Source organism: Dioscorea cayenensis, chromosome 3, assembly GCF_009730915.1.
Source record: "Dioscorea cayenensis subsp. rotundata cultivar TDr96_F1 chromosome 3, TDr96_F1_v2_PseudoChromosome.rev07_lg8_w22 25.fasta, whole genome shotgun sequence".
NCBI lineage: Eukaryota > Viridiplantae > Streptophyta > Magnoliopsida > Dioscoreales > Dioscoreaceae > Dioscorea > Dioscorea cayenensis.
In genome coordinates this window covers 6,919,844-6,930,731 of record NC_052473.1, presented here as the reverse complement: position 1 = coordinate 6,930,731, position 10,888 = coordinate 6,919,844, and the positions used below count along the sequence as shown (strand labels likewise).

General features: G+C 44.4%; 1 non-coding gene across 1 annotated transcript; it reads right to left on the bottom strand.

Annotated features, from left to right (window-relative positions):
• Positions 1-3,243: 3,243 nt before the first annotated feature.
• On the bottom strand, positions 3,244-3,350 carry LOC120257810. The gene has a single exon (XR_005535894.1). It is a non-coding gene; the product is annotated as a small nucleolar RNA R71 (small nucleolar RNA).
• Between the last annotated feature and the right edge of the window lie 7,538 nt (positions 3,351-10,888).

The window sequence follows — 10,888 nt, the reverse complement described above, 5'->3', positions numbered from 1 at the left end:
CACGTCTACATGTACAACTCAAACAAGAACTAAGGATTTCTCCACATAATAGTTCTAGGCATGGAACACAATAAGCCAAATCATAAATCACACCAATGCATATCAAATATAAATGTAGCATCCAAAATACAAGATGAACCCCCCAAGGTTCACCTACATCCGGCGGCCTTGGGGGTCTAGTGTGCCATCATACAAATAAGTATCTCAAACACAACAAAAGCAAGAAGTAAATGCATAAATGACACTCCCTGGTCCGAATGATGAAGAGGAGAGAGAATGCCGGCCGAATGATGCTTCTTCTAGCCCTAGAGATGCCAAATGCTTCTCCTCCTTTGATGATGAGGCTTCCCCTTTAAGTTCAAGCTCTTGATCTTCCCAAGCTTCAAGCCAAACTCTCCCAAAGAATGGTGTCTTCGTTTCTCTCCTTCCTCCAAGTGATGGCTGCCAAAAAACCTTCAAAAGTCTACCCTAGAGCCTCCAAGAAGTCCAGCCAAAAACTCCCCAATCTTTCTCCGAAAATCCCTCTATATACCACTCATCATACCCCCTTGATGGCCTTCATCCCGAGTGCTATACCACTCCCTATGGCCTCCATCCTGAGTGCTATACCACTCGCTATGCCCTCCATCCTGAGTGCCATACCACTCGCTATGGAGCTCAATATTGACACTATTTGGGGTAGACAAACTCCATCAAGTAAATATCTTCTATTATAGCTACAGTGATCATCCCGGGCTTTATACCGGGCAGCAATGAGGCCGTATGCCATTGATAAGTGCTTGTGCGATACGAATGTGAAGCGTTCATTCGTTATGTTGAGCATTACTTTTCTCGGGTGTTTACACTAATATGTGTGTTTTTATGTTACTCTTATCCAGGTAGGGTTGTGAGGCTGAGTATGAAGGAAATAGGCCAATGTGGATCACAATGCACCGATTTTGGAGGAAATCTTGCTAAGGTTCAAACGCGAAGATATAGGTCGATGTGAGATGCTAGAATGTGTGCCAACCTCCTCGTATTCGAGTTGGCACATCCATTTGGAGGGGCACAGAGGCAGTCACACTCGAGCATTCCGACTTATGCACATAGAACAAGAGTTCCACCAACGTGTACACCATTGAAGAAGCAAGTGATCCACGACGTGAATGTGTGCCCGTTTGCGTTACCTCGTTGAAAGTATGGAATTAGGAAGCTATTCAGGTCGGATACTATAGCAGAGCACTGCAGCAACATTGTAGTATGCACTGTAGCAGCACTGTTCATAGCGGCCGAGAAACCAGAGAAAGAGAGAATCCACATGGGCGTGTGGAAATTATCCACGCCCGTGTGGTAATTCCGCACGGGCGCGTGGAGCATCCACGCCCGTGGAATCGCCCGATTCCAGCCCTATTTATAGCCGATTCAGCCCCGATTTTGGAATTCTTTTCTCCAACTTTTCCCCAACTTGCGAGAGGGCTTTGGCTAGGGTTTTGGAGAGGTTCTACGGGTCTGACATCGTGCGTCATTTGGAAGAAGGTTATTGGGAGAGCTTTCGTCGGCACCGATCTGTCGAGGTGTATCCTAGGCTGGACAAAGGATCCCTTGCGACGAGTAGAGGACTCTCCACAAGACCATCGGCATGACCATCGAGGGGGTTTCTTTATGGATTCATTGCTTTTACATTCTATTTCTTTGATTGTATTTAGCTCCATGGAGAGCTAAACCCCTAGTGGGTACTCGTGTATTGTGAACCCTAGGATGTATTTGTTTCTTTGAACCTCTTTATTATGTTTTCAATAAATTGATGTTTATTGTGAGTTCCAACCTTGAATGCTTGATTGTATGAACGTTTACCTAGAGTGACACTAGGGTTGAGAGTTCTTGTTGGTAACCTTGTGAGTGAGTGACACACTACGAGCGTTAGACAAAGCTAGGTTGGGGAGGGTTGAGAGGGTGAGTCGAGAGGTACAGGAGCATCCCTTTTCCCCTCCGGTGTGATAGATTCTATCTCCGTTCCTCGAGTTCTTTGCAGCTATAATAGAGTGAATGGTCTAAGGGATGAACTTCCGGTGGGGCTTAGTTGCGCGTGCAACGGAGTGAAGCGTTGAGATGATCTTAGTATCTAGGTCTTAATTGTGGTTTGGGACCTTCCACCTGGACCAAAGGGTTAGGTCTATAATTTGGAAGAGATTTATCACTTGGAATCCCTAGAGCTCATTGTAACTCTGTACGAGTGTGAGGTGTTGAGATTGTTTGATTTCTCCTCCGGGACATGCATAGAGTTAGACATAGTTGACCTTAAATTTGGGACTATGTAATTAAGGATTTCCATGACTCACCATTGCATTGACTAGGAAGCATAATAGAGGGTTCTTGCACTTGAAACAATTATCATAGGCGGAGCATTATCCGGGTACCCCATCTTTATCGATTGCCTTATCCCCTTCTTTACTTTTGCTCTCTCACTTGTTGCTTTTACTGTTGAGAATTGAATCATTATCACACTCCTTATCATTGATCTTTCACATAGCTAAGAATCAAATTAAATGTTTTTACTACCTACTCCCTGTAGATTTGACCCCGCTCACCCGGGATTATTACTTCGACAAACCCGTGCACTTGCGGGATATACGCAATGGGACCTTGTCAAGTTTTTGGAGCCGTTGCCGAGGAGTAGGTGTTTAGAGATACTTTGCACTTTGTTTTCTTAGTTATTTCACCATATATTCTGTTTCATATATTCTCATTCTATCATCGTTCTGATTTTCTTTTTCTTTCTTATTGTTGCAGCTCCAGGTTATGACCCGAGGGAATCCATCAATATTGGTTGAAGGAGTCCCTGAGCTTGAACGTACACTTAGAAGAAAAGGGAAAGAACCTGTGGAAGAACAGCATAAGGCAGGACAGAATGAGCAACAGTGAACATGATCCGACTATACCAGACCTTCAGTGTTGGGGACGCAATCGAGTATTGTGCGCCCTCCGATTACAGCCGGCATTCATCCATATGCTATAGCAGTCTGCACAATTCAACGGTTTGGCCGATGAGGATCAAATAGTAATGTAGAGAGCTTTCTCGAGGTGTGCGACATGCTGAAGATAAATGGGGTTACGGATGATGCCATCAAATTGAGAGCCTTCCCATTTTCCTTGAAGGGGAAAGCAAAGCAGTGGCTACACTCATTACTTAGAGCATCAATCACTACATGGGAGGATATGGTAGAAGCTTTTCTAGCCGGTTATTTCCCTCCCGGAAAATCAGCAAAGCTTAGGAATGAGATCTCGTCCTTTGTTCAGTTGGAATTAGAGTCTCTATTCGAGACATGGGAAAGGTTCAAGGAGCTCCTGAGAAAGTGTCCACAACACGGATTCCAGGAGTGGATGATTGTTCAAACCTTCTACAATGGTTTGAACCCGAGTACAAGGTAACTCTTAGATGCGGCAGCAGGAGGTACCTTAGCTAGCAAAACCTCCGATGAGGCTCGTCAATTAATTGAGGAAATGGGGTTAAATAGTTACCAATGGAATGCTAGGGAGAAGAAAAAGGTGGCTGGTATCCATGAAATCGATGCGGTGACCTCATTGGCGGCACAAGTAGAGAGTCTGGGTAAGAAGCTAGATCTCATAGCTTCAAATAGAGTTGCGGCCGTGACCAATTGCATCGGTTGTGGTGGAGGACATGCTCCCTCCGATTGCCGAATCTCTTTTGGTGATGTTTCTTCAGTGGAAAATGTTAACTTTGTAGGTAATGGCATGAGACCTCAAGGGAACCCATATAGCAATACTTACAATTCAGGTTGGAATAATTATCCCAACTTTTCATGGAGTAACCAAGGACCACAGAAGGCTATGGGACCACCCGGTTTCCAACAACAACACCTCAAGTGGAAAACACAATTTCAGGCTTGGAAACACGAATGACGGATTTAGAGAAGCGCTTGGCTAGATTTGTTCAATCTACAAATACACGGTTTGAATCATTAGAGGCTACACTTCACAACCACACCGCCTCTTTGCACAACCTTGAAAATCAGGTGGGGCAAATTGTGAAGTCTCTTTCCGAAAGGCCACATGGAAGTTTACCAAGAAATATGGAAACCAACCCTAGAGAACATGTGAAGGCGATCACTTTGAGAAGTGGTCGTGAGGTTGAAGGGAGGCTTTCGAGTGAGAAGTCAAAAGAACACACACCTGAGGTTGTAGAGGTTGAGGAGGGAGCAAAGAAAGAGAAAGAGGTGGGATCCCCACCTTTCAAGCCAAGAATCCCTTATCCCTCTAGATTCAAAAATGATCAAGGGGATGAACATTATAAGAAGTTCCTGAGTTTATTCAAGCAACTCCACATCAACATTCCTTTTGTAGAGGCATTAGCTCAAAATGCCTAGGTATGCGAAGTTCCTGAAAGACTTGTAAACTAATAAGAGGAAGTTGGAGGAGAGTGCTTCAGTGGTGCTAGATGCTTCATGCTCAGCGGTGCTGCAAAAGAACATGCCGAACAAGAAGAAAGACCCGGGAAACTTCATCATTCCGTGTAACATTGGCAACTTAGGTGAGGAAATGGCATTAGTAGATTCAGGGGCAAGTATTAATGTCATGCCATATACTTTTTTCCAAAAGCTAGGCTTGGGAGAGCCTAGGCCTACTCGGATGACTTTACAATTGGTGGACCGAACGGTGCGACATCCGAGAGGCATCATTGAAGACATGCTTGTCAAGGTGGACAAGTACATTTTTCCGGTTGACTTCGTAGTGCTAGATGTTGATGAGGATGCGGATGTACCCTTGATACTTGGGAGACCGTTCTTGTGGACTTCCAAAGCATTGATTGACATGGACGGCGGAGAGCTCACATTGAGAGTTGGAGATGACAAACTCACTTACCGCCTTGCTGAAGCCATGCGACATTTTCTCGATTTTGATGACACTTTGTATTTCCTAGACACTACTGATGAGCTTGTTGATGAATATATGTAGGAAATGTTCAACCCAGATCCATATGAAGGTTTGTTCGACCAAGAGGAGAGTAATGAAGAAGTAATGATGCTTGGATCGACTGAAGAAGTAACATCTACTCCGGGGATATTGAAGAAGATGCTCTGGAAAATGAAGAGAGCTAGGAGACGCCACCGAAAATACTCCAAGACTGTTGGAGATGCACATGAACCAAGAAGGCTGGATGAACAATTGCTAGGTGGTCCGAAGCCCAATAATACACCCTATACCCTCAAGAGACTTTGCACATCATGCTTCCAAGTCATGGGTAAGAGGGTGTCTTTCATTCATGAACCCCCATGAGGTAAGACAAGGTATGTCAAGCTTAGTGACGTTAAACAAGCACTTCTTGGGAGGCAACCCAAGTGTTTACTTTTTCTTATCTTTTAGTTTAGCTCGTTTGCATGAATAAATCGTTAAGTGTTGATGTCTAGATTTTTAGATGCTTGTGCTGCAATTTTATTGTGGGTTTTAAAGTCATCATGTGCTTTTTGAGGAATTGGTGAAAGCTTGGTCGTTTGGGTTCTATTTCGTGTTTTTCACTGGTAAAATTTGCATAATAGGGCAGGCTCTAAGTGTGCAAACATGTTCAGAAATATTCTGCAGAGCCTGCAGATTTTTCTAAGTCATTCAGAGAAAACACACGGTCGTGTGGGATTTCCACACGCCCGTGGGCGTATACTGCGAGCCCATCCAGAGAAGGCACAGGGGCGTGCGGCTGCCCCTGAGATCGACTATGCGAATGTTTCACGCCGGTGGGTAATTTCTGCACGGGCATGTGAATTCTTGCAGAGTTCGGCAGATTTTTCCCGAGAGCACACAGGGGCGTGGACTCGCCCCTGTGGGTAACCTTGTGAACAATGCACAGCCGTGGGTAATTTCCACACGCCCATGCGAATCATTGCAGAGGAGTTCTCTCCATCCCGAGAAGACACAGGAGCGTGCGGCTGCCTCTATGAATTGGACATGTGAATGTCCACGCCCGTGGGGAATTTCCGCACGGGCGTGTGTAACACTTAGTATTTTTCTCGGATATCCAGAGAAGCCACAAGGGCATGTGGCTGCCCCTTTGATTCGGCAGCACGGGCATGGATGTTTTCCACACGCCCGTGCAAGAGCAGTCAAAGTTAAAGGAGACAGGGGCGTGCGCACGCCCCTGTAGTGTTTTTGGAGTGAGGACGCACGGGCGTGGATAATTAATGCATGCCCATGTGATTACACAGAATGCCAAGGGTCGAGAGTTCTCTTTAAAAGAAAAACAATTTCTGTCCCCCTTCACAACTTCTATTCGTTTGAAAACACTTTTACATCACTCTCCGATTACATAGAGCCAATTTGGGAGAATTTTAGCGAGGTTTTCTGGCCGTTTCTTCACTTTTTCTATACATCTTGTTGGTGAGCCCCATTTCTCATGATTATCGCCAATTCAGTGTTTCCATCGATTAATATTATTGTAAATGGTTCGTTTCTTCAATTAGATTGATGATTTATGTCTAGAACCAAGTTAGAAGCATTGTTGAGTTGTATTGTTGGATTTTTGAAGCGTGGCCATGCGGTTCTCATGCCCCATGGATCCACACAGGTGTGTGAAAATTCCACACGACCGTGTGGATTTCTCCAGCATTGGTTTATCAACTTGTTTAATCCATTTCGTTTAAATCTTGCAGATTATGGCACCTAGGTCATAGAATCAAGCTGATAAGAGACCACGTGAGTCATCTCTTGAGCCAGAGGGCATGTGGTTTGCAATTCCAGAGCATCAGGTTCGCTATGAGCGCCTGTCGAGGCTCTGTTTTGGGCAGACTCGATTTTTAGACACGACTATATTGTGAGATCTGCAGTAGGGAGAAGAGTTTGCTAATGAGATCGAGGATCTCTTTTCAGAAGGTGGTTGGCGGCAGTTGCTGATGATTAGAGAGCCAGTCATCCGAGAGTTTGCACTGGAGGTACTTTTATCATTCGAGTTCAATAGATCGTATGCGAGCTTCAACAGTGTGGACACCATTCAGTTCAGAGTATTTGGACACCACCATAGCTTGAGCATCGCGTAGTTTTCAGTACTACTTGGCTTGTACGAGGAGGCATTCATAGATATAGTGGAGTACGCACAGTTACCGACTGATTACCCTGGAACCTTGACCCCGCAGAGAGCTTACAGAGTGTTATCTGGTCAAGGTCAGTACGAGCCAGGGGTGTCCAAGGCCACATGCCTTTCTCGACCTGCATACAGATACTTGCATGCCATTATGAGTAGGTTGGTGAATGGCCATGGTGATAGCACTGGTGTCCTAAGCCGTCAGGAGCTACTGTACTTGTACTCGATGGTACAGCGTGTACCGATTCATTTAGGGCACATCCTGACAGAGTATATTAGACATCAGGGATACTATGCTAGACTGGGAGCGATCTTCTCGGGCCACTACATTACGAGATTGGTGTTAGGCATGGGTCTCTTGGATTCGATTCGCGGGGTCGAGAAGACAAGTGTACCTGCTCCCCTGAGTCTAGAGATGATGCGGATGATGGGCATGGTCCGTAGGGTTTGGACAGGGATTTTTGCTCTAGTACTACCAGCTCTAGTGATAGCCGAGGATGAGGGTGATGAAGCCGAGCTTCTCAGCCCGCTCCCGAGCCTCAGCCAGCAATAATGGAGACCGAGGCACCTCCCAGTGGTAGAGGAGCCACACCCAGTGCGTATGTTTTCACCATCTTGAGCCAATGATCGCTTTGAGACGCTCGAGAATGCTATAGGAGTGGTCTGAGCTGAGGTTGCCAAGATTAGGGCTATGCAGGCCACTCAGTATACAGAGTTCATGGCGCGTTTTGGCATGTTACAGCAGATTTTAGAGCGAGATGTCGCCTCATCATTTGTATTGCAGCCGAGGACTCCTCCAGCCCCCTCAGTTTCTCTAGCACCTCCATCCTCTACCCCGGCACCGATAGACCCACTACGTGCTTCACCAGCAGTAGCAGCACAGGAGCCTGAGAGCGACACTGACACTTGATTTTTCCTTTACTTTCTTGCATTTTATTTTATTTTTCCTGTTTTTAGACTTTTTTCACTCATAAAGGATTTCCCTTCTGAGTTTATTTTCATTTTGCATCATCGAGTTGTATTCATTACTTTATCCTTTATATACACTCGATTTATTTTCACTCAAAGGATTGCCCCTCGTGTATGCGTGCAGATGGTCTTGTCTTCTTGGGAATTGAGACTTAGTCATGGGCACGACCAAGGTACTGAGGTACTTGGCCGTGTAAGCTTTTCAACCCGTTGGAACCCTCCTCCCAATGAACTAGCTTCATCAAACGTCACACTAGCAGTCAGGGGAGTATTGTTTTGATTGCTTCTTCCACATTTGCTTTTGAATGATTTATATTTTGAGTGAGCTTGAATGTGTACATTGGGGACAATGTACAACTTAAGGGGGGGAGTTTCATAGTGCACACATCTTTTCTATTATTCTTGATTGATATATGCTCGCATAGCTAATGGCGGTTCACCTTAGTTGCAATGACTGTATTCTTGAGTTTAGGAGAATTTCTAACACTGAATGTTTTCATGCTCTAGTTCTTGCTTGAATTTCTAGGAAATTTTTGCCCAATTAATACTTAGTGCACTACTCACTCTTTGAACTCTATTAGAAACTCATGTTCGATGTTAAAGGGACTAGTTAGGTTTATTTTCTTGTGCTAAATTCTTAAAAATAAAAAAAAAGAAAAATGAAAAGAAAGAACAAAATAGTTTTATTATTCCTTGTTGGGTGGAAAGAGCTACAACCTCGAAAGTGTGAAAGCCACCTTAGCGGCTGCTTTGGAAAGGGCTACCTTAGAGGATGTGTGAAGCTACTACCATCTTTGAAATTGTTGTCACTTTTGTAGATAAATAAGTCCCTTGTACTTAGAACTTTGAGGAGTATACCGTTGGTTGTTTTTGAGTGAGTTCACACACGTACACGATTTCGGGTTTTGTTTCCTTTTTGATTCAAGTTTTTAGCTAGAGCATTGATTTTTCGTATTTAGTGTTGGAATCTCCCTTACTTGTAGAATGTTCTCTTTCTATACTTTGGTGAACATAAGGCCAAGCACTTCCAATATCTTCTTCATTAATGCACATAACATTTTTAATTTTTGGTTGAGGACAAGAAAAAGCTTAAGTGTGGGGGAGTTAAATAAGTGCTTGTGCGATACGAAGGCGAAGCGTTCATTCCTTATATTGAGCATTACTTTCCTCGTGTTTTTACACTAATATGTGTGTTTTTATGTTACTCTTATGCAGGTAGGGTTGTGAGGCTGAGTATGAAGGAAATAGGCCAATGTGGATCACAATGCACCGATTTTGGAGGAAATCTTGCTAAGGTTCAAACGCGAAGATATAGGTCGATGTGAGATGCTAGAATGTGTGCCAACCTCCTCGTATTCGAGTTGGCACATCCATTTGGAGGGGCACAGAGGCAGTCACACTGTAGCAGAGCACTGTAGCAATATTGTAGTATGTACTGTAGTAGCACTGTTCATAGCCGGCCGAGAAACCAGAGAAACAGAGAATCCACACGGGCGTGTGTAAATTTTCCACGCCCGTGGAGTCGCCCAATTTTGGTATTCTTTTCTCCATCTTTTCCCCAACTTGCGAGAGGGCTTCGGCTAGGGTTTTGAGGGGTATTGGCTAGGTTTTTGAAGAGGTTCTACGGCTCCAACATCGCGCATCATTTGGAAGAAGGTTATTGGGAGAGCTTTCGTCTGCACCGATCCGGCTAGGTGTATCCTAGGCCGGACAAAGGATCCCTTGCGACGAGTAGAGGACTCTCCACAAGACCATCGGCATGACCATCGAGGGGGTTTCTTAATGGATTCATTGCTTTTACATTCTATTTCTTTGATTGTACTTAGCTCCATGAAGAGCTAAACCCCTAGTGGGTACTCGGGTATTGTGAACCCTAGGATGTATTTGTTTCTTTGAACCTCTTTATTATGTTTTCAATAAATTGATGTTTATTCTGAGTTCTAACCTTTAATTCTTGATTGTATGAACGTTTCCCTAGAGTGACACTAGGGTTGAGAGTTCTTGTTGGTAACCTTCTGAGTGAGTGACACACTACGAGCGTTAGACAAAGCTAGGTTGGAGAGGGTTGAGAGGGTGAGTCGAGAGGTACAGGAGCGTCCCCTTTCCCCTCTAGTGTGATAGATTCTACCTCCGTTCGTCGAGTTCTTTGCGGCTATAATAGAGTGAATGGTCTAAGGGATGAACTTCCACTGGGGCTTAGTTGCGCGTGCAACGGAGTGAAGCGTTGAGGTGATCTTAGTATCTAGGGTTTAATTGTGGGTATGGACCTTCCACTTGGACCAAAGGGTTAGGTCTATAATTAGGAAGAGATTTATCACTTGGAATCCCTAGAGCTCATTGCAACTCTATACAAGTGCGAGGTGTTGAGATTATTCGATTTCTCCTCTGGGACATGTATAGAGTTAGACATAGTTGACCTTAGATTTGGGACTATGTAATTAAGGATTTCCACGACTCACCATTGCATTGATTAGGAAGCATAATAGAGGGTTCTTGCACTTGAAACAATTATCCTAGGCGGAGCATTATCCGGGTACCACATCTTTATCGATTGCCTTATCCACTTCTTTACTTTTGCTCTCTTACTTGTGGCTTTTATTGTTGAGAATTGAATCATTACTTTTGCTCTCTTACATCTTTACTTTTGCTAAGAATCAAATTAAGTATTTTTACTCCCTAATCCCTATGGATTCAACTCCGCTCACCCGGGATTATTATTTCGACAAACCTGTGCACTTGTGGGACATATGCAAGGGGACCTTGTCAGCCATGATCCAAATCCTGACTTGAAACTCTCCAGGCGCTACAGTGGCAACTACAGTAATCTTGCTATAGTATCGATGCTACAGTACC